Here is a 24058-nt window from a genome sequence, read left to right on the forward strand (position 1 = left end):
TTGCTTATTGAAATCAACTCCCAGCTCATACACTTCACACAGCCCCAAAATGCAAAAGTGAGCACAGTAAAGCCAGTGTTACATGCTCCGATTTATCTGACGATATATCGGCAGGGTCACGGTTTCTGTGACGCACATCCGGCATCAGTAGCGACGTCGTTGTGTGTGAAACCTACTCCGAACGATCACAAATAGGTTGAAAATCGCTGATCGCTAACACGTCGTTCATTTTCAAAATATTGAACGTCGTTTGGATCGCAGCAGACATATTGGTACGTTGGACACCCTGCAAATGACGAACAACATCCACACGACCGCCTTGGTCAAACAATATAGCGCGGAACGGTTTTGTATCGCTTATGCGATCGTTATGTGTGACCGCTAAAAAACGACCTATGTGCGATCTCGGCAAATCATAACTACGATCTGGGCGTGTCACGTCGCTCATGATAACGTTAGATAAATCGTAGCGTACAACGGGCCTTAAGACAAGCAGCCGAATCCCAGGCTGGAGCAGCTTCCACAGGAACTACATGGGTCAACACATCTATCTTTTGCAAACCACATGTAAACTAGTTTAATAAGCAAAAAAAAAATGGTTGCATTTCCTTAAAAAAATAGCGCCACACATGTCCACAGGTTGAATGTGGTATTGCTGCTCACCCATTTACTTCTCTTCAACTGAGCTCAAAAGTGCTAAACATTCACCATGGAAAGGAGTGGCACTGGTCCTGGAAGAAAGCAGACATGTTTCTTTTTTATTTAAAGAGTACCAACCACCAGGATTTTCATATATAAACTAAAGCCAGTGCTATACTGGTGCTATCATGCTGATTCTATACATACCTTTAGTTGTGAGTTCGGATGTATACTTTCAGAAATATAGGCAAGGAAAGTTTGTGAAATGCACTGTTATTTGATGAGAAGTACAATGGAATATCTAATAGGTGGGTTGGGTTTTGCTAGTTATTCCTGCCCCTGTCTACCTTCCTAACCTTCCTCCCCCCATCCTTCCTCCCTCCTACCTCCCGCTGAAATAACAGAGATGGGGAGGAAGCACAAGCAGCAGACAGGGGCAGGAATAACTAGCAAAACCCAACCCACCTATTAAATATTCCAGTGCACCGCTCATCAAATAACAGTTAACAGAGAATAGTGGAGAGGGGTGATAATGCCGCGCCAAAAGATCACTTGCAATGTCAGATTAACGTATCTTTATTATTGGCATAGGTCTACGCGTTTCAGGAGCTCTGCTCCCTTCCTCAGGACCGACAAGCATCAAAGAAACATCAAATCTGTGGCTATAGGTTTGGGTGGAACAATTAGACAATAGGGTCCTGTATGCCAATGGCATGTAGTCAGAGCCTATGTGGATGCTGGCACTCCCGTGCCTTAGCTGTGTGTGAAGGCTCACACACAAGGCCTTCACACACAGCTAAGGCACGGGAGTGCCAGCATCCACATAGGCTCTGACTACATGCCAATGGCATACAGGACCCTATTGTCTAATTGTTCCACCCAAGCCTATAGCCACAGATTTGATGTTTCTTTGATGCTTGTCGGTCCCGAGGAAGGGAGCAGAGCCCCTGAAACGCGTAGACCTATGCCAATAATAAAGATACGTTAATCTGACATTGCAAGTGATCTTTTGGCGCGGCATTATCACCCCTCTCCACTATTCTCTGTTATCTGCCATCGGGTGGCTGCAGCCTGGATCAGAGTATTACACGCGAGTAAAGGAGTTGTGACTTGCACAACCACATCTGGTGAGTTTTTACTCCCCCCCCCCTCACCCCATGTTATTGGGGTAATACCCTATCTGCGCTTTTATTTCCACAGCTCTATTTATTCATCAAATCACAGTAAATTTCACAAACTTTACTTGCCTGTATTTCAGAAACTATACATCCAATCTCACAACTAAAGGTATGTATAGAATCAGCATGACAGTGCCAATATACCACTGGCTTTAGTTTTTTTATGCAAATCCTGGTGGTTGGTCCTCTTTAACAAATATAGTCAATTTAACTCCCAATTACAGTATATAGTTTTGACTCCAAATATGTGACTTTTTGTAAGATAGGTAATAAAATTATCTAAGACTCCCAGCTGCTTGAAAACTACATACAGAGGGTCCAGGGCCACACATGTCTTAAATACTTTGGATAATTGGTACCGCATTCTTTATCAATGTCCTAATTTCTTGTCTTTTCCCACCTTTTCCTCTAATGTTATAAAGCTTTCTACTTCACAAACTTCAGATCTTATTTTTGCTACCTGGATAGTCTATTGTTCTTCTACTTCAATATTACTGGTTGTCACTGTTGCCCTTGTAGCGCTCACATTCTAGACAGAAAACCATCTCAGGGCAATATTTTCATGAAGTTTGTACATTCTTCTCTAACCTTCCATGCTTTTACCAGGGGTGCTACAATTTGGAGACTTTAAGGGGCACTTTGCACACTATGACATCGCAGCTGCGATGTCGGTGGGGTCAAATTGAAAGTGACGCACATCCGGCGTCGCAGGCGATATCGTAGTGTGTAAAGCCTGTTTGATATGATTAACGAGCGCAAAATCGCCGTAATCGTATCATCGGTGTAGGGTCCGACATTTCCATAATTTGGAAATGACCGATGTTACGATGTTGTTCCTTGTTCCAGCGGCAGCACACATCGCTGTGTATGAAGCCGCAGGAGCAAGGAACATCTCCTACCTGTCTCCATCGGCTCACACCAGCTATGCAGAAAGAAGGAGGTGGGCGTGATGTTTACGTCTCGCTCATCTCCGCCCCTCCGCTTCTATTGGCCACCTGCCGTGTGACGTCGCTATGATGCCGCACGACCCGCCCCCTTAATAAGGAGGCGGGTCGCCGGCCAGAGCGACGTCGTAGGGCAGGTGAGTGCATGTGAAGCTGCCGTAGCGATAATGTTCGCTACGGCAGCTATCACTAGATATCGCACCTGTGATGGGGGCGGGGACTATCGCAATCGGCATCGCAATCATCGGCTTGCGATGTCGTAGTGTGCAAAGTACCCCTAAGAGTTCTCCAGGTCTGATTGCTCTGCTTATAATATATTCAAACCCTTTAAGAAGCATTGTCCTGAACAAGATTTTCTGTATTAAAGGGTATGGGTCATCAGACAGAGCCATGCTTGAGATAAGACATTTGCTCTCTCCAGGAGGATACTACATAATCAAACAGAGGCAGTGGCATAGTATCATAACCCAAAAGTTCATGATACCATGATACTACCACGTACACCTTCACAAAAAGCCAAAGTGAATTGATTATAGAGCTACGTGCAAATTATGACATACGTAAATAACTAATAAAATAAAGTCTGACGTGTTGAACGCACGCTCTAGAGTAAAGAAAATGCTTCCCAGAAATCATAGCACAGTATATGATACACAGCACAGATTGTGCATGAGGAGTAAAGCAAATGTGCAGAGCTATAAATTATTGGGCAATAGCTGTGAACAATTGTCGAACACTATTTCTTGTAGAGAGGGGGAGTCGGACTTCTTTGATTCTCCTACACTTATCTGAGATAGAGAATTACTTACAAATGAGTGTGTTCTGGGAGTAGCTGTAAGAAGAAACATTATTCATAAATATAGTCAGCTCTGAATACTGATCTAAGGGCAATGTAATCGTCTCAAATGTGTAGTTATAGCAAATTGAATGTGGAAACTGTCTTTAAATCTATTTATCTATCTATCAAGTCCAGTTTGCTTCTAATCTGGACTATTCTCTAGTTTACTTTAAAATTTCTCATTACAAATTATATTGTCAGTAAAAATGTTTTGATGACAACAAATTCCCTTTGAAAAATGTATATCATTGTCATTATAATAATATTATTTAGTAGTTATTAAAAGTAAACATAAACAATCCCTGAATAACTGAATATCCCCGCATAATCGCCTCCCAGTCCCCCTCCCCATCTGGCCTCCAAGAGCGATGGAGCACGGCATCCCTCTTCTCCACTATATCGGGTCATAACGAGCGCACTCCTCTGAGTCAGTGGCGATGTCATGAGTGTGTCCCACTCTGGGAGACCTCTGACGAGTCTGGGACCAGAAGTTCACAATGCCTTATTATGCGCAGTTCGACAACTTTTATTTGATTGAATCTACTTTCTTTTAGTGCTGTAGGGGTTAAAAACTCTTCCCTAGCTGGCTGTCTTCTGTAGCCTTAATCTCAGGTGCAGCTCTTCTGTGACCACTCCCCTTCGCTATAAAAAGTCATGTCTTACCATCTGACACTGACGGTTATAGATTCTCATTCTATGCTGACCACTCTGCAAGAAGCTGAGGAGTTGTAACTATCGCAGCTGTGGTGTTTAGCTGCATCAGAGGAGCTTGGAGTGTTTTCCTTTTTGTGTCCATTTTCCCTGTTTGACTCCCTTACCCTGTCTTGTATTATTGCAGTGGTGAGACTAGTGTTCTCACAACCCTTCTCACTAGCCAGGGTGAGTTCAGGGCAAGCAAGAGCCTAGGCACATGATGGCAACTGGGGACGAACCCATATAGGGACACCAGAGAGCGTAGGGTACAGACTCAGGGAGTTGCAGGAGGTGTCCCCTCTCCTCTCTCCCTATAGCTAGGGGCTTCCTTCTATACCTTTCCCATTGTTACCCTTCTGTGGCACTGTATTCTGAGCATCTGTACACTCTAGTGTGACAGACATGCTTGAGAACTCCTTCACTCATCACTGTGACTTGCTTATGATACACAAGAACAGGCTGGACAGGTGTGGACAAGTGCCAAACTCAGTCTTAGCCCAGGGCGATAGCAGCTGTCTCACACATGGGATGGCATAGGTTTCTTTCATTTGTGCAAAACCTGATGATTTATTTATTTGAGAAAATTGCCAAAGATTACATGATGTGTTAGGTATAACTGCATAACTAAGGTCAGGTGACTCTAGAGGAAAGTTATTAATTTTTAGCATTTTTTGCTTCTTTTATCCTCAACTAGGTTTTTGGCATGTGGTTTTGGCAAAGGTCAGTGCCCTACTGCAGTATTAATTTTCCCCAAAAATATTCAAACAAAGGGTATCGCACAACCTTTTTAGAAACCAGCCGCAACCGAGCCTTCATTTCGTTATGAGAAAGCTCTTCTTTGCTAAAAGTGACTTCTTGACTTCTGTAACCTTGACTTCATTTTACTGTCATATTTTCCAAAGTTACTAAATGCTTTGCCGAAAACCTGAGGCACATTGTCCGCCTGGGAGTCGTCTGAACATCTGCTTCAATGGAAGGAAGAAAAGAAAAAGAAATCTGACCTTTGTACAAAGACTTCAACTTGGTCAATGTCACAAATTAGCTGAAATTTGAATAGTGACCTAGAAATAACACAGAATATTGAGTACGCTTTCATATTACTTTTCAGAAGTTCACTTTGTTTCTGAAAGGATTTGGCTTGTGTGAATTGTTCTACCTCTATTCTCAAGTAAGTAAGCTGGTTGGTTTCTGGTTACTCTGGATGGTCCAGAACACTTGCAAATATGGAGCACAACTCCCATTTAATGGAGAGCCTTCATAAAGGCTGTCTAGTCCACTAATATGGGGTCTAGGGTGATAGTGGAGCTGGTGCTTCTTATTGTCTATAAATGTTTTCCTGTAGATACCATTGGGGAAGCTCACGACTTTCAGATTTATACGACTCACAATGAGTGGACTCATTCTGAGTTTTGTCTTGTAGTCCTATGATTTTTGTATACAACCCTGTTCACATCCTGCTAAAATATTCTGGTTTTGAGCTTTGGAACTATGTGAGATTGATACAGTGTATACTATGATTAGTGTGGCGCCCCTGAGTATATCAGGGTGCCACTGGGTACTGCAATCCTTTCCAAGGATGCAAAGCTTAACCCCTATGGTTCCAGGTTCCCAGAAATCGGTGTCACTAACATCAGCACAAATCCCAATCACACCTCACATGATCTGTCAGACACACCAGTGGGTTGGATAAGCAGAATAAGGCCACTCACCTAGGGGTCAGGCAGACTGGTGGGAGGGAAGTTCTAGTCAGTTAATTGAGAGCCCTCAAAGAGTGAGGAGCTGGGAGAAGTAGCTCCCGGGGAGCTAGACCGAGGTTGAGTCGCAGACGGTGGTCTGGGACCAGAGGAGTCGGGGACCGGTGGCAGCGACATTGTAAGGGTGCGATGGATATAGTCTAAGAATACTGGCGGCATCAGAAATCCAAAAGAACTGACCGGTACCGAGCACGACGGGGTACAGGACCCTAGGTCAGGCGCAGGTTCATCTGTCCTGATAATTAACCTGGGAGGGGGAGTATCTTTATGAACTTCCCTACGAGCTCAGAGATTGAAGGTGACAGCACACCGCCGGGGATAGGGCTTTCCAGTAATGCGGTCCACTAAAATCCCAAGTGCCAGCCATCAAGAGCACAGCTACACTACAAATATAGTGAGCGGGGTCTCAACAGCTTCACGCCAAGGGGCCACACAGAGAACTAACTTGTGCATGGAGGCAGCTCCGGATTACCCAGTGACACCGGTGGGAGCAAACACCTGGATGGGCTCCCCTGTAGAGACTGTGATGCACAGAGACTTTGATTTATCTTCAGTGTGAGCGTCTGCTTTATAATCCTCATCCTGCACCACGACAACCCACAGTGAGTACCCTGGTTCCTCTGCACCCTGCGCTCCCAAACATCTCACCAAAAATCCCAGAGGCTGGGGCCTTCCCTACCTGCAGAGGGACTGACACCTTGCTGCTCCACACCATCTGCCCCAGTACTCCTTCCAGCAGCAGCGTTACTCCCATTACCGCAACCCGCAGGTGGCGTCACGAACTTCTCCCCTGTAAATAATCCCCTTTCAAGGATTGGAGTGTCTGCCGAGCCCGGGTCTGGACCCCTAGAGCCATGACCACCCTTGGATCCGAGCATCCCGGTCTGCGCCGGGGCAGCACAATTAGTACAGTAGATGTGAGTCGATTTGCAGGACCTGGTCCATCAGCCATGTCGGTAATCTGTGGCCGCTGAATAAGAGCCCTGAGAAGTGCCTCCAACCTCCTGGTATTTGTGGCTCTTCTTTCGATTAGTTGGCCTGGAGTGATGTCATCAACGCACAGGTGCTATAACTGCAGACTGACTAATCAAAAGAAGAGAGGTAAGAGGTAGTTCTCAGAGCTCATGATGAGGGATCACAAATTACTGACGTGGCCAATGGATCGGGTCCTGTAAATTGATTCACAACAAGTCTAATCATGGGGAAATATAATTTTTATTAAGTCTTCAAGAGTTCTGTTCAGCAATGTAATACTTGTAATACTTTAATAAAACAAGCAATAACCCTGAAATCAGCTATGTGATACCATACCCCTAGTCCATGCCAGGTTGATTCCCTGTGGGACCTGTAATGGGAACTGTATTGATTGTCACCCAGCTTTCCCGGGTGATGATATACCTAAGAAACACTTACATAAGACCTAAATATATAGTGATGATGCTTTTTATTGACAAAAATGCCGTTAATATGTGCATGGACGGATGGACTGACTATTTTAGTCGGCTTGCACAGAGTCTCTGTGGTATAATTAGTCAGTGATGACGCCTGTAAAAAAAAGTTAAGTGAAAAACTACTATACATCTATGCGAATATTGACAGAAGGTCTGATGGTAGTCATGGGGATCCACCATGATAGCTATTCAATACAGCACAAAAGATATTGAAATCTATTGTAACGGGGGAGGGGGTAAAACAACCTGAGCTATTAAGTTTGGACTTTTTAGTGAAGTGGCTTCTTTTTCTCCTTTATAATATTGAACGCCTCTGTTTTTTCTTTCTTTGTGTTATTGACTACCCCTACCCACAGAGAGAGGCATAATGATGTTTGTACTCCAAACAATGGCCTAGCCTTGGATCCAGGCTGTGTCACTGCCACTGTTAAGCGCACTGAATATAGGCTTTTGTGTACCAAGCTGGTTTGGAGCCTAAACCCATATTTTTCATTTTTTTCATTATTATATTTTTTTTTATGCGGTGACACAGTCCGAATTCAGAACCTTTCCTGACAAACATCTCTTATTAGATGGAAATAAGCGTCAATTAGATGTTCTATTGTATGAAGTCTTTTACGCCTCTATACAGCTAACTCTAAATTACTAATCACTAATGGCAGGCATTAGAGCGCCCATAATGGATGCCACCCAGCTTATCACACACATACATTGGCATATAAACCTGTATTATCAGAAACATGGGCGGATTAATGATCTGTACGTGTAATGAATTGTGTGGGCTGTAATATGTCATAAAAAGGCTATGAGCCCATCCTGTACCCGTGTACATATATACTGTAGTAATTCGATTTCATGTGAATGCATTTGCTTTAAGAGGAAACAAAAAGTACAGAGTATTCCTCCATTGAACCCCAAAACCATGTTTTCTAAGGCACTATCCTTGAGGAGTCTTGGAGACATCTAACTGGGACCCAATGAATCCTTACACATATATAGTACAGAACTGTAGGGTAGAGGCTTCTCATATATATCTCTGCTGGGCATGAGGCATAAGAGAAGTGCTGGCAGTTTGTAATTTTACCATGCACCAGGAAACCCAAGATGAACGTAGTACATCAGTCACTAGGATATGCTATCACTTAAAGGGGTAAAGAAGGACAACATCTTCTGATACTATATGTTTCCCCCAGGAAAATAATAAAGCCTAGACTCACCTCCCATACTGGTGCCCTTCCAGCGATGTTCGGGATCATGGTGCTGAGGATCACTTTGGGTTTGTGTCATGCGAGCCCCGCATCCAATCTGTCACCCCATCTTTGGACCAAACGAGTTAATTAACAGGAAGTGAGCACTGCAGCTGAGCTCACTTCCTGTTGATTGTTCATTTTTTTAGAAAGCAAGAAGACAGAAGACAACGCTGATTGGACATGGGTTTTGCATGATCACGTGATCCCCAGGACCATTGTAGCGCCCCTGAAGCCATCAGGGAGCTACAAAGTACTGCATCCCCACCAGGATGCAGGGCCTACCCCCAGGAGACCAGTGCCGGTAACACACAAACACTCCAGAAAATCCCAGTTTTCCCCAATTATTCCCCCATAGAATGGTACAAGGCTAGGGTCAGACCAATGGATGACCGCCTAGAGGTGGAGCCAGTCCCGTCCACTAACTGACCAGGTGGCAGGGGCAGACAGTGAACAGTCAGGAAGACAGTAGACAGTCTAACTGTGACAGTGAAAGTGAGCAGACACACTAACTAGGAGTGAACAGTAACCTGGTGACCAGGAGGTTAGTTGCCGGTGGAGTACTCCCAGAACTACGCACCAACAGGGTACAGGACCCTAGGTCAGGCTGAAGCTCCAGGCAGACCTCATAACACCTGCACAGTGAGGGGACCATCAAGGACCTCACTGACCTTGAAGTCTTGGACTCAGTAGCAAAGGGAGAACCAGGAACAGGACCAGAGAGTCCAACCCCACAGGGTTCACCCTACCATCATACGGACTGCAGTGGAAGACCACTAGACGAAGACCCACAGCTGCTCTACACCACGGGGACCCACCAATCAGAGACAGATGCAGGGGAAGAAGGCATCGAATTACTAAACTGGGACTAAGGGGACCTGAAGGTGAAACAAGCCGGCCTCGGGTGACCAGTTACCACCAGAAAGTGAGTAAAGAACCAGTTGCACTGAACCCCTTGTGTGGACTACCTTCTTCCAACACCCGTCACATCACCTATCCTCTGTGGTCCGGCCCTTCTTGCGGAGGGCCTACCATCCAGGCTGCCATTAACACCAGCCCCAGTAGTGGACATTGTGCAGCGGCGGCTCCATCCACATAGCCTCAACACTGCAAGTGGCGTCACGTGTGAACACTATTCTAATCCCCTGTAAATATTCCCCTTTTCAAAAAGGACCCAGGGCACGGGACCGGGCAACAGCCACCAAAGTGACATTCCCCAGTTATACACCGCCCGGGACTGAGTACCCCATAACCCTGGGCGATACACCATGATCCTGGACATTGCTGGAAGGGTACCAGTACAGGAGGTGAGTATAGGCTTTGATATTTTACCTCGTGGAAACATGTGGAATCAGAAGAGGTTGTCCTAGGAGTGGACAACTCCTTTAAAGATTACTGGTGGTCCAAATTTTAAAAAGGTATGACCGGTGAATGTAAGTGTGCCGCCCCCACGCCTGTAGCAGCCAAGCTGCTCGGAACCGTACCCACTGTGTGGCTCGAGGGATCCTCCGGACCCAGGGGTCACGCGGACATGCCAAATGAAAAGGGGGACGTATTTATATGGGGTTGTTTGTAAAATGTCTGTGACACCACCCACGGTGTGTGGTGAAAGGTGGCACCACCGCTGCTGTTGTGGGGCACCCCAGGGAAGATGTAATGGCAGCTGGATGTTAACCCCTCCGGGGGTAGGGATGGTTGCCCCGGGGCCCAGTGTCTCTGTGCAGGAGATGGCGATGGCAGGGGCCTGCGCGCCCGGACATACCAGGGGGTGTTTGGTTACTCACAGTTGAATGAATCACACGAGTCTTTTGGTAAACCAAGGTGCTGGTGGCCGGCCGCTGCGGCCGGTTGTACTCTGGTCCCCCACCCGGGCTGGTGGTTGCCGTCTTTTCCCTCTGCACTGTTTTGCTTGTGTTGGACTTCCCGGTATGGAACACAGGAGTCCGCTCCCGGCATGTTGTGTACCTGAGGAGCCGTGCCCATCTGACGCTAATCCGTGGGATCTACAAGCCCTTGCAGTGGCCCTATCCCTCTCTGTGGGTGGTTGTCTACTTTTCGGGACTTTGGTTGGGACAGGACCTAAACTCCTGCCCTCAATTGGTTAATTAGCTAGGCCGTTGGTTCCGGTCCTGGCTTCAAGGCCCAAGTACCCCCCTCTGTGCACGGTTTCCGGGTCGGTGTTCCGGTGTCAGTACCGGCGGGCTCCAGACCTGTCCCGGTCCATCTCGAATCTCCGGCTGCCATCTTCCCGTCGCCTGCTGACGGAGACCACCATCTGCCACCTAGCCAAGGCACCAGGGCTCCAACCCTGGTGCCAGTCAAATTGAGCTTCACCTCCGTTGGAGCTACACCTAGCCACAGCCTCCACTCCTCTCAACTTGAACTTCACACTTCAAACTACAGACTTGAACTACTTGTTTTCCCACCCCGGGCTTTCTAGACCCCTAGGTGGGCATTCCCTAACCGCCTGGTCCCGCCCACTGGTTTGCCTGTCTTACCCTGAGGGGGGTGGATAGGGTTTCGGTCGGCTGTATGTTTCCTAGGTGAGGGAAGGCGTTATGCGGGGGCCTATGTGTGATTACCTGGTTTTGCCAGGGTGTCACATAAGGGCTCTAGAGTTTTCTCTTTTCTGCCCATCATTCCACCAGTTAAACTAACTAAACTTCCATTTTTTTAAATAATTTTTGAAAAATTATGGAACGTTATGAAACTTTGCAAATCACTTTATTTGTGGATTAGTCTTCAATCCTGTACAAAAAATACATGTAAAGTTAATTTCTCCAGTCTATTTGCCTGCCTTTAGCTTCATTGATATCAGAACGGAACCATTTGAAGTACAGATGATGGCAGTGAAAAGGTCAGCTCAACACATACAAGTATTTCTCGCTAACTCTGGGGATAAGCCTCTTGTAGAAGATTGATATAAGAACAACATTCTGCCATCTTCTTGGACTCAAAATGATTATGTTCTGATATGAATGCAGCTATAAGCAGGCTAGACTGTAAAAGCAGGAGTTCGGAAGCCACTTTAATGCATTTTTTACAGTAATGAAGGCAAAACTGCTATAATAGTGATTTCCAAAATTTTATAATTTTCCATTGTGGGCAAAATTTATAAAAAAGAGCTTAGTTACTCTTTAATTTGTTGAGCTGCAGTCCCTTGTAGGTGTGGACAGGAGCGCTGCTGTGCAGGGAGGAACTGTGAAGGGGGCACACCACCGAAGCTGCTCTGGGATCCTTCATTATTACAGGGGTTTTCAGAGCTGAGAATAAAAGTCTTTGGTAAAAGTATGTGCAAATCGCATACATACAGTCATGGGTCATGTGACCACAATTTACCCTGCAAATACAGGGAAATCGTTACAATGACACGTTTCGATAGTGTGAAGTCATTGCTTACACTGATTGCAGGCTTTTCTGCCTGGAAAACCTTTTTAAGATCACTATCGATCCCATAGGTCAGACCCCAAATGAGGATTAGGTGTGACATTTGCTAGCGATATGTAATCACTTACTATGATGGAAACACCCTTTAAAGGGTTAAGGCCCTGTCACACACAGAGATAAATCTGCGAAAGATCTGTGGCTGCAGTGAAATTGTGGACAATCAGTGCCAGGTTTGTGGCTGTGTACAAATGGAACAATATGTCCATGATTTCACTGCAACCACAGATCTGCCAAAGATTTATCTCTGTGTGTGACGGGGCCTTAAGACTACACATGGTGACTGACCACATGGTGCCAATAATCCACCCACTGTCGTGACCAATTGCCGCATAGTTTGCTTCATAATTGAGCAGCTATTGGCCAACAGCAGGCTGGCGGAGCTTCGGCTGTACAGTTAGCTGCAACAAATGACTGCACTTTTAAAGCATCACTCCAGCGTTTTTTTTTATTTGCACCGCTGGAGTGGTGCTTAAAATGTAAGTCCCCTGCCCCTGTATTATACTCACATTCCGGCAGCTTCACCTTTTATCACCTCTGGTCGGTCTCTGGCGATTTGTGACCTGTTGGCAGCTCCTGTATATCACAGAGCGCGCCTCCTGGAGGTCGCAACTAAATACCTCTCTATGGGAGCTGGCCTTGTTCTAGCCTCATTTTGCCTCTCATAGAGATGCATTAAGCTCTTTTGAGGTATCGTCTTACTTCCTGCCAGGCAGAAGTTACTGTCACAAGATGGTGCCATGTCGCGGGCGGGGAGGACGCCGTCGCTGCTGCGCTCTTGCTAACGCTCGGGTCCGGCGCTACTGCGGCTGCTGCTGCTGCTCGGTGGCTCGAGCGGTGGGCCGGATCCGGGGACTCGAGCGGCGCTCCTCACCCGTGAGTGAAAGGGGTGGTTGGTTTGGGGGATTTAGTCCGTGACGCCACCCACGGGTCATGGTGAAGATAGGCACCACCGCTGCTGATGACGGGGATCCCGGGAGCAATGGTAAGGAGCAGCTGGGATGTTGTTTTCCCCCTCCGTGGGTAGGGGTCGGTGGTCCCGGGGCCCGGTGATGTTGTGACAGGGAGGCAGGGTTGGTGAGGTGCAGGGTTGCAGGGACAGCGCGGCGCGGTGCCGGATGGCATGGATGTACTCACTCAGCAAGAAAGGTACAAAGTCCTCGGTAAACCAAACGGCTGGATGGCCGGGTCCCGCAGCCGGCTGCAGTGTTTCTCCCCGGACAGGTGATGGCGGCTGTCTTTCCTAGCACCTTGATGTTCTCTTTCTGACTACTATGGATTCCCAACGGTAGTCTGCTCCCCGGTGTATGGGTACTGGAGGAGCCCGTTTGCCCGCAGATGCTGGCCCTTGGGTCTCTAGCCTTAGGCGGTAGCTGTATACCCTCACGGTGTGGGCTGTTGCCTTCAATCGGGACTTTTGCTGTTGTGAAACCCCTGGGGTTCCAGTCACATTCGGATCTGACTATTGTCGGCGGCTCCAAGCCTGGTCGGGGTCCGATGGCCCTGCCTGAGTGTGCTGGCTTCACTTCGCTCCCCGGTCGGTACAGGCGGGCCGTCACCCGTCCCCGGTCCTACGGTTCCGCGTTGCTCCACCACTCCTGCAGACGGCCACCACCATCTGCCAACCTTGCTGTCAGTGCCTTGGCCACAAACCCAGACACCAAAGTGCTTACTCCTCACTCCTCAAACTCCAACACTGTTCTGTCACTTTTCCCGCCTCCAGGCCTGTGAACTCCTCAGTGGGTGGGGCCAACCACTTGGCTCCACCCCACCTGGTGTGGACATCAGACACTGGAGGGAGGCAACAAGGATTTTGTTTGGCTGGTGTCCCTGTCTAATGGGCTGGTGGGGGGGGGTGTTTGTATGTTATCTGTGACGACTTGGCTAGGCCAGGGCGCCACAGCCGCAGGACCAGAGCTGTGTCGCTACAAGGTGAAGATGCCGAAAGGTGAGAATTTGACAGGGTATGCAAGAGGAAATGGTCAGCACTCGACCCGTGATGATCATGTACGTGGAGGTAATAACATCAGAACTAAAGAAAGACCCAACACTCACACAAGTCCTTGGCAATGAAAAACAATTTAAGGCCCCCTTCACACGCACGTGTCTCCGGTACGTGCTAGATCCGTGCCCGCATGTACCGGAGACACAGGCACATGTAAACCCATTAAAATCAATGGGTTCATGTGCACCCACGTGTTTAGCCATTGGCTCCACACGGAGGCATGTCCGTTTTTCTCTGGCAGCACGGGTGTTACGCGGCCCGCACATGTACTACACGTAAGTAGTGTGGATGCGGGCCCACATGACACGCGCCGGAGAAACACATGTGTCATTTTATAAATAAACAAAACACAAACTCACCTCCACGAGTCCTGCAGTCTCTGCCGCGGCTGTCACCTGCATCCGTCCCCCAGTGAATTTGAACAACGCATCTTCTCCACTGGGGGCCGGAAGCAGCATCAGCGGGGCGTGGCCAGTGCTGGATACTGTCAGTCAGCACCACAGACAGCTCCGGAAGAAAAAGGTAAGGCGGGGCTTTCCGTTCTTCATGTGTTATTACGTATAACACACGGAGAACACACGTAGTGCCATAAACACGGCACACGGAGGGGAACACGCACCCTTGACATGTCCGTGAAACATGTATGTGATTTTCACGGACGTGTAAAGGGGGCCTAAAACGTAGCTTCACATCTGCACCAAAAATGCATGACTTAATGGGGAAAAGGCAGAAAAAATGCAGATAAGCCCAAATACCCAGCACACTATGCCTGTATGTTCAGCAGTCATCACCCCCTCTGAGCGTCATATTATTACACATGATCCATAATGTCAGTCTCATACTCCACCTTGAGCCTCATATTATCACACCTGATCCATAATGTCCCTCTCGTACCCCACCTTGAGCCTCCTATTATCACACCTGATCCATAATGTCCCCATCGTACCCCACCTTGAGCCTCACATTATCACACCTGATCCATAATGTCCCTCTCATACTCAACCTTTCTCGGATGAGAGAATGGGAGCACACTGTGAGGAGAAGTTGGAGAAAAAAAATTCTCCATCTTCTCCATCTTATGATTCTACGTGAATTGAACTGCACTCAAATGACATCCAAATGCAGTCCGATGATTTCCACACAACCATAGACTTGAATAGGTGCACACGTGTATAAGGGTGTCCAGTGCCCTACTGCCCCCGCATCTATGTGGTGACTTGTGGTATTGAAGTGTAAAGGGGGCTTTACACGCTACGATATCGTTAATGTTTTGTCATCGGGGTCAAGTTGTTAGTGACGCACATCCGGCGTCATTAACGATATCGCAGCGTGTGACACTGACCAGCGACCTTAAGCGACCTCAAAAATGGTGAAAATCGTTCACCACGGAGAGGTCGTCCCAAACTCAAAAATCGGTAAGGGTTGTTTATCCAGGTGGTTCATCGCTCATGCGGCAGCACACATTGCTATGTGTGACACCGCAGGAGCGAGGAACGTCTGCTTACTTGCCGCCGGCCACAATGCAGAAGGAAGGAGGTGGGCGGGATGTTACGTCCTGCTCATCTCCGCCCCTCCGCTTTGATTAACCGGCCGCTTAGTGACGTTGCAGTGACGTGGCTGTGATGCCGAACGTCCCTCCCCCTTGAAGGAGGGATTGTTCGGCAGTCACAGCGACGCCGCCGACCAGGTAAGTATGTGTGATGCTGCCATAGCGATAATGTTCGCTACGGCAGCGATCACAAACAATTGCATGCGCGACGGGAGCGGGTACTTACACGCTCGCTATCGCTACAAATTGGTAGCGATATCGCTACCGTGTAAAACCCCCTTAAGTGTTTGTATTGTATTGTATAAATATATGGTTTTCTCCTGTAATACAGCCGGCTACCACCAGGTGTCATGGGTCCCGGGAGCCTTAGTGAGAAGGGATGGGTAGGGAGTGACAGCACAGCAGGGGTTAAGTGAGAGGTTGGCTCATCAACACAAGAAGAGATATAGAGAAAAGCAGCTTCATGTTTCAGTCAAATAGGGAGAAGCTGCTGTAGTGGAAAGAACAAGAAAGAGAGGATCAGAAGGGTCAGAAGAGCAGAGTGGAGTGAACAGGGTGGAGGTGGTTGAAGCAGAACAGAGACAGGACAAGAAATGGAAAGAAGAAGAAAGCAGCAATATAATTCAAGGGGCTCATCTGCAGTGGAGTGTAAGGGGTACTTTGCACGTTGCGACATCGCTACTGCGATATCGTCGGGGTCAAATCGAAAGTGACGTACATCCGGCGCCGGTAACGACGTCGCAATGTGTAAAGCCTAGGAGAGAAGATGAACGAGCGTGAAACAGTCAAAAATCGGTGATCTGTGTCACGTCGTTCATTTTCATAATGTCGGTGCATCCGCAGGTACGATGTTGTTTGTCGTTCCTGCAGCTCCACACATCACTGTGTGTGAAGCCGCAGGAGCGACAAACATCTCTTTACCAGTGCCCCCGCCGTCCACCGGCAATGCGGAAGGGAGAAGGTGGGCGGGATGTTTACATCTCGCTCATCTCCGCCCCTCCACTTCTATTGGCCGGCCGATTAGTGACGTCACGGTGACGTCCCTGTGACGCCGAACGCACCGCCTCCTTGAAGGAGGGATTCTTCTGCAGTCACAGCGACGTCGCTGACCAGGTAAGTGCGTGTGAAGCTGCCGTAGCGATAATGTTCACTATGGCAGCTATCCCAAGATATGGCATGTGCGATGGGGGCGGGTACTATCGCGCTCGGCATCGCTTTCATCGGCTAGCGATGTCGCAATGTGCAAAATACCCCTTAGTCCAGTGTTTCATGGAGACGTAAAGGGAGAAATTGGGACGCCCCTACCTTAGGCTGGCATCTGCCGGTACCTGCAGGAAAGCAGTTGTGGAGGGGGACAAGTGGGTCCATCCATCTGTGAGCTGAGCGATCCATCACCATGCTGTGGGAGTGGGTCCGAAGCGGGAGGATAAGTTGCCCCATTATGGCCATCCCTGTAGAGCCGAGCCACTTGCAGAAGCAAATGTGTTTGAAGGATGATGATGATGATGATGTCTCTGTCCTAAGAAAATAGAAAGCAAATGTAAAGCATCTGTTCAGTAAAATCGTTCAAGTTTTACCTGGTAGTCGTATGCTTACTGCGCGCACGGGACACAAGGCCCATGGAAGTGTACGGGAGCCAGAGAAGGCGGCTGAAGAAATGAAAGTGCAGCAGTCAGCAGGTACCACCTTCACACCACCTAACACCCCCTCCACTCTGCTCCCTGTGTCTGTACTGTGTCGGGTTGAGGACCATCATGACCCTCACCCACGACTGCCCCTCCCCGGCACTTTACACACAGTCCAATATACGCTGCCAATCGGCATTGCTCCATAGTATAATATCGGAGCAAGTGCTATCCGATAAAACATCAGAGAGCACTTGTCTGAGTTATTCGATGGTGTGAGCGAGCCCTCACTGTCTGATGAGTGCTATATACTCTTATCCAGAGTGTAATACTCCTGCCAATTGGCTGCACAGACCTGGTATCTAAGCACTAGATGGCCACTTTATGGTGACATAACTTTATATTGCTGTATACTAGGGTGACCGCAAAAAATCGATGTCAGAATTTTGTCCGTCTGGACCCCACAAAACGATTGCCATTTCCAGATATTGAGATAACCAAAATTTGAGCTCGATCAAACGACGTTAACCCGGGCCGCTCGTCGCTCAAAGTTTGAAAAAAATCCAAAGTTTTTGGCCAAAAAGCTGACATATGGAGCCATAACTCCAGAACGGTAAATAATGAAAACACGCTTAATATCTCAAAAGAAAGCTAATGTTGTTCTTCAAAATTTATATTTTATACATAATTGTTGTTATTTTAAGTCAAACTGAGTTTCAACAGCTTTTAGCCCCAAGAACGTGACCTGGTACCACTAGGAGCATACTTCGTATATTTTGTTATTAAGTGATACATTTTGGGGGTTTTTTGGTATATTTTTGAGTTTAAAGTAGAAATATAACAAAAAAACATGTAATACTGATAAGTCTAATGACATTTTTTATTTTAAAATATAAAAATGAGGTATATAATACAAATAAAACAGACACAGAAAAGATACAGACGTAGTACCTACATGAGTTGATAATTTTATATAGTTATCTAATCTATTCTAGAGCTTTTGTTAAAGTGGCTTTTGAAACGTCAGAATATAATGCTCGGCATTTGCTTACAACTTGCAGGACATATTGCTTTTGTTCTTCATCTTTTGTCAGAAGGTCGTTAAAGTCGGTTATTAATTTAACACCACGCTCAGCCATATCATTAACTACTTTTAATGTTTTGACAATTTTCAATCCTTCTTGGAAGTCATTATTTTGAGGCCAGGTGTTTGGATTTTCTCTCAGGAAATCTGCTTTTACATTAAATCGGTCAAAGAATGTAAATGTTTCTTTGGTAAGTAAGTTTACCAATCCTCCATCAACTACCTCTTTTAATTTTTCTTTCCTAACTTTTGGATTTACAACCCTAGCGTGCTCTGATGGTTCATCTGTGCTACTGAGCAATTTATTAGCCATTAACAACTTTTCATCGTCTGTAATGGTGGGATCAAAAAACGATAATCCCACCAACTCTGCATTCAAATACCACAAATGGTTCGAAAATTTGGTCAGGGCTATTTCTGCAATGTTGTTGTCACATTCTTTATAGTCTAACAGACTATGCAAAATACCTAAATCTTGCATTGGCGCAAGATGAGCTTTTGGAGCATTGAACCAAGCTTTACAATACATTTTAACTAGGAAAACAGAAATGGCACACACAGAACTTTCTTCTTCTTTAGACATCTTAAATTGACGACGAAAAATGAACATTTTTAAGCAGTAAATAGCCTTTGCCATCCACCTAGCGTGATGAATGGCTCCTGGAGTTCTAAAACCCTCAACATTGCCGTCTAGTGATCCAACAAATACGAGAACCAACTGCAACAGCTCCTTGTCATCTCTGGGGTGGCTCTCAGTTAATTTGGTCTCGAATTCAGCAGTAACATTTGCAATTATTTCTGGAGTTAGCTGCTTTTGTATTAGATTGTCACTGATACCTGTGTCGTATTTTCCTTTGCCTATCTTGGGCCACGCAGTGAGGAATCTTTTGAAAATGTCTGGATGAGGTCCAGTGGTTGATCCCATTTTTGTGCTGAATACGCCTCTTAACACAATTTCCAAGATATGGTGACGGCAAGCTAGGTGTAGCAATTCTCTTGCTAACATTTGCTCCAATAGAACGCATGCTCCTTTGAGTCTTCCCGTGTTCGATGCTGCAGTGTCGAAGCACATCGCCTTGACGGTGTTGGGAAGACCCCATTCCTGTAGGCATTCATATACAGCTACGGCTTGCTCCTCTCCAGAGCTGCTTGCTGCTACAGAAACTCCCAGCAGCTGTTCCTTTTCGCCATATGAAATAGCAATAGCTATTCGCTCACATTGCTCATGTTTTAAAACACCCGGTAAAAGTTTACCGTCCCAATGGACAACCACGGGCTCTTTTTCAGGAATGTTTACTTTATCTAAATTTTTTTTAGTATATTGTTCTCTGAACATTTGCCTTCTAGAATGTAATAAAGTTTTCGAGACTTTGTACTCAAGAGGGTGAAGGTTTAGTGCTTCTAGAGTAGCTATTAAAATTCTCATGGCATTTCTGTCGGATACCTTACATCGATCTAACACAATGGATAATTTCATGTTTAAAATCTCTTTAACGCCCCTTGCAAATTAAACTTTCATCCTCTTGCTCTCAGATGGTCCTGGATCTTCTGCAGCTTCTTCAGGGAAGTCCATTTCCTCCAAGCTCTCAAGTTCCTGGTAGATGTTGTCCTCTTCAGTATCTTCTTCTTTTCCTTCTTCGAGCTTGTCTTCATCATCCGTTTCTAAGAAGCAACAAAAGAAAGAGGAAAAAAAAGACTATAAAAACTTGTCGTTTTAGCAGAATAGTAATAATACATAGGTACTAAATTACCTACTTCTAATTATCAATAGGTATTATTTTAAGAATATAAACTCAATCATAAAAATGCCAAATGATGCTCTCATGTACAATTTTCTTTCAATTATAATGAAACTATTTACTTATTTGTTTATCTACTTTTTAGAAGAATAATAATAAAATAAACTCACCAATATCAAAAGTTTCTTCTTGGATTTGTCGGTTCATTTTTGCAAGTTCCTTTTGCACCTTGATTTCTTCAGCTCGAGACAACTTGAGATCCACTCCAGCCAAGGAACCTGGGCGGCTCTTCTGCCTCTGTTTCACGAGAAATGCCTTATCTTCTTCCGATTTCATCAGAGCCAAGGCATCTTGTTGAGCAATATCAAAGAGATCATTCAACTTTTCAACAAACTGTTCAAATTTGTTCTTGGCCGTTGTGAGGTAAATCCGGAGATATGACGATAAATCATGATATTCAAGTTATGTCAGGAAGCCCTCTCCTGGTGTCACCCCCCCTTTCCTTCACACAACTTGTTTAGCAACCCATCCCATGGCCATCTCCTGTGATATGGAAATTAGGTGATGTGGGAACAAAGGACACAGGATGACTCCCTGCCGTCACCCTGTAACAAGAGTTGTATCTCATTATAAGGCTCTGGAACTAGCCAGACAGAACGACTCCAGTAAAAAATGGTTCATATCTCGCAAGCCATATTTCCGATAAATACGGCAACCATAAAAATGGTGTTTTCGCATGCGGACGATGCTGGCACACCTTTTTTATGGGAGCGGGAGCTTGGGAAATACCCCAGGCGTGATATCAGCCAATGTGGAACTAGTAGACAAGTCATGAAACCTCTCATTCTGTAGCTAAATTCATAACTGTCACAATGAGAGCATTGGCGTCCGCCTACGACGCTCCCAGGCCAAGTTATGGCCATATTCCATGTTGTGGATTTTGTCCATAACTCCAGCCAGGGGTGGAGCAGTGCTCCCTCTGAGGTCACGAAGGTAGGAGGGGACCTGGATTTGTCCAGGTTGATAACCCTACTTCGGCCATTTTCCAGGGTTCTTTTCGCTGGGGGCACGTGTAGGAAACATCTGTGGGAAGGATCCTAGAAACCTGGGTACAGCGCCCCCCTGTGGCCAGACGCAACAAGGTAACTGCTGGAACTGTGTATGCCTGTTTGTAACCCATGCTTTGATTGTAACTGTACTCTGACACATGTATATTCTGTAGATTCCCTATTGTATATATTGTAGTTCTAGTGTGCTTTAGGCTGATTAAATTATATAATTAATCTTGGGCTGTTCTGTTATCTCGATCTTGAATCCCACGTCTGTGTGTTCGGCTAATAGTTACCGTGAAGCGGTTGGTGGCAGCGAGTTGTGCCAAGGATTATTGTGGGGAGGCCAATGAGATTCGGGAAGATATTATATATTCCGCCCGCGGAGGTCGGGGGAATATATACCCTACTCTCACCGGGGACCCTTCAATAATCGGCATAAGTAGTATAGCGGCCTCCTTGCTTATTGTCGGGCAATTCCATAATTGGCCTGACTATAAGAGGGGCGCTAGAGAGCGCGTCACGTGCTCTGTCTGTCGGTCGGGAGGTATAAAGGAGGGGTGACCCCACTTGTTACCCCCCGATTGTGACGTACTGGTAGCCAGCGCGGGGGATTTCTGAGTGACCCCCCCGGTGGTTTGTGACATATTGGTGGCATAGCGGTGGGATCGAGATAATAGTGTGTGTGAGTGTGAGACCCATACTCCCAGACACTAAAGACTGCCTGCAGCAGCTGTGGCTGCTGGGGTCTTCAGACTAGCTCAACACTAGAGTGTCAGAGTGCAGATACTGTAAGGTGTGTGGAGGCATCAGGTGTCAGTTCTGTGTCAGTGACCAAAAGTCTGCAAGAATGGCTGATGGCACCAGGAGCAGAGCTATGCAACTGGCCAATGCTAAGGCAGGAGCCGAAGAGAGGGAGGACGGTGCTGTGGACAGCAATGAGGAGGTTGCCCACGAGTCCTCCAGGAGCTCGACGCCAGAAAACCGTTCTGCCGAGGACATTGCGCAACCTGGCACTGCTGGACAAGATGAGGAGGAGCTCACCCAAGGTTCCTCAACGAGCCAGATGCCAGCCCTCCGCTCTGAAAGGGACAGTGAATCGCCTAGCTCTGCAGCGTGCCGCAGATCACCACGTGCCATTCCACCGAGCCTGGGAGGCTCGGATAGCCTTCCTCAAATGGCTATGGCCCTTCTCCAGGCTGGAGACCAGAAGGGCTACAAGGAACTCCTGGCAGAGCGCAGGGCAGAGCGGCAGGCAGCGCGTGATGCTGAGGCTGCGGAGCGGCAAGCAGCGCGTGAAGAGCGCCAGGCAGAGCGTGAGGCTGCGGAGCGACAGGCAGACCGTGACTACCAGCTGCATCTAGCCAAGCTCCAGCCCTCATCAGCCACACGTGACCTTCAAGACACCAAACTTCCAAAGGTCCGTGTTGAGGACTTCCCAGTGCTGGAGAAGGATGGAGACTTGGACTCTTTCTTGACTGCTTTTGAACGGACTTGCTTGCAGCACCATCTGGACAAGGACCAGTGGGCCAAATACCTGACCCCCCGTTTAAGGGGTAAGGCCCTGGAAATCCTTGGGGACTTGCCTGCTGAGGCAGATCAGGGCTACGACACCATCAAGCGGGCCCTGATCCAACAGTTCAACCTCACTCCGGAGTCCTACCGCAAGAAGTTCCGGACCCTGCAGAAGGGACCAAAGGACTCCTGGGCTGACCACCGGCGGGCACTTGCCCGAGCTGCCGACCACTGGACCCAAGGCCTGCAGCTTTCCACCGGACCAGAGATCCTGGACTTGGTCATCACGGAGCAACTCTTGTGGAACTGCCCTGAGGATCTCCGCCAGTTCATCCGAGACCAGAAGCCAAAGGGGTCCACGGCTACAGCTGCCCTGGCCGATGACTACACCAACAATCGGGCTCCTGAAGCCAGGAGAGCAGCCACCAGCAGCACCTGGAGAGGGGGTAAGATGAACTCTGCGACTGCCCCACCTGCCCCTAGACTGCAGGGGGTGTCCCCCTCAACTCCCCTCTCCAGGCCCGTGGCAGAACCAAGACGGTGCCACCAGTGCAACCTACCTGGACACTTCAAGGCCATGTGCCCTCAGCGTCCCAAGGCCCCGGCTCCGTCCCCGTCCCAAGGGCCGCCCAAGGTGTATTGTGTGGGTGGGGGTGGTGGTAGGTCCCTGGACAGCTTCCAACCTGTCACCGTCGGCCGGTCTGTGACCATAGGACTGCGAGACAGCGCCTCGGAGGTGACTCTGGTGCGGCCTGAGATGGTGTCCCCCCAAGACTTGATCCCTGGAAAAACCCTCGCTGTCTCCGGGATTGGAGGCATTGACCCGGCGCTGCCTGTTGCTGACATTTATGTGGACTGGGGCGCAGGGCGAGGGGTGAGGGAGGTGGGGGTAACTGATCGGATCCCCGCAAACGTGCTACTTGGGACAGATTTGGGGCAGATAACCTCCCAGTTTGGGCCCCAACCAAGGGCTGAACCTTCAGCCAGTACTGACATGCCTCCGGACAATGTTAATGTGTTATCTATGAATGATGTAAGGGAGGAGGGAGTGAACTCTGATATTTCTGCTTGCATAGACACACACTCAGCTGCAGCTGTGACAGGGGAGGGGGTCAGAGAAAGGTGTGACAATGCCTCTACAAGTAATCAGCCTGTGGGCTGGGATCTGTTGCCCTCTGCAGGGATAAGCAGAGAGCAGGGTGCTGCAGGGGGAGGACCAGTGTGTGGGGTGGGGGCTACCACAGCAAATGTGGGGTCCCCAGAGATTTCACAGCGGGGTTCTGTTGCTGCAGGAGGGGAACAGG

The 24058-nt window shown here is 47.6% G+C and overlaps 1 protein-coding gene across 2 annotated transcripts in view; it reads left to right on the plus strand.

Moving 5' to 3' along the window:
• CDH22 (cadherin 22) overlaps positions 1-24058 on the plus strand; it is a 554465-nt gene that overhangs the window by 434262 nt on the left and 96145 nt on the right. The window lies entirely within an intron of this gene.

Source organism: Anomaloglossus baeobatrachus, chromosome 5 (genome assembly GCF_048569485.1).
Source record: "Anomaloglossus baeobatrachus isolate aAnoBae1 chromosome 5, aAnoBae1.hap1, whole genome shotgun sequence".
Classification (NCBI taxonomy): Eukaryota; Metazoa; Chordata; class Amphibia; order Anura; family Aromobatidae; genus Anomaloglossus; species Anomaloglossus baeobatrachus.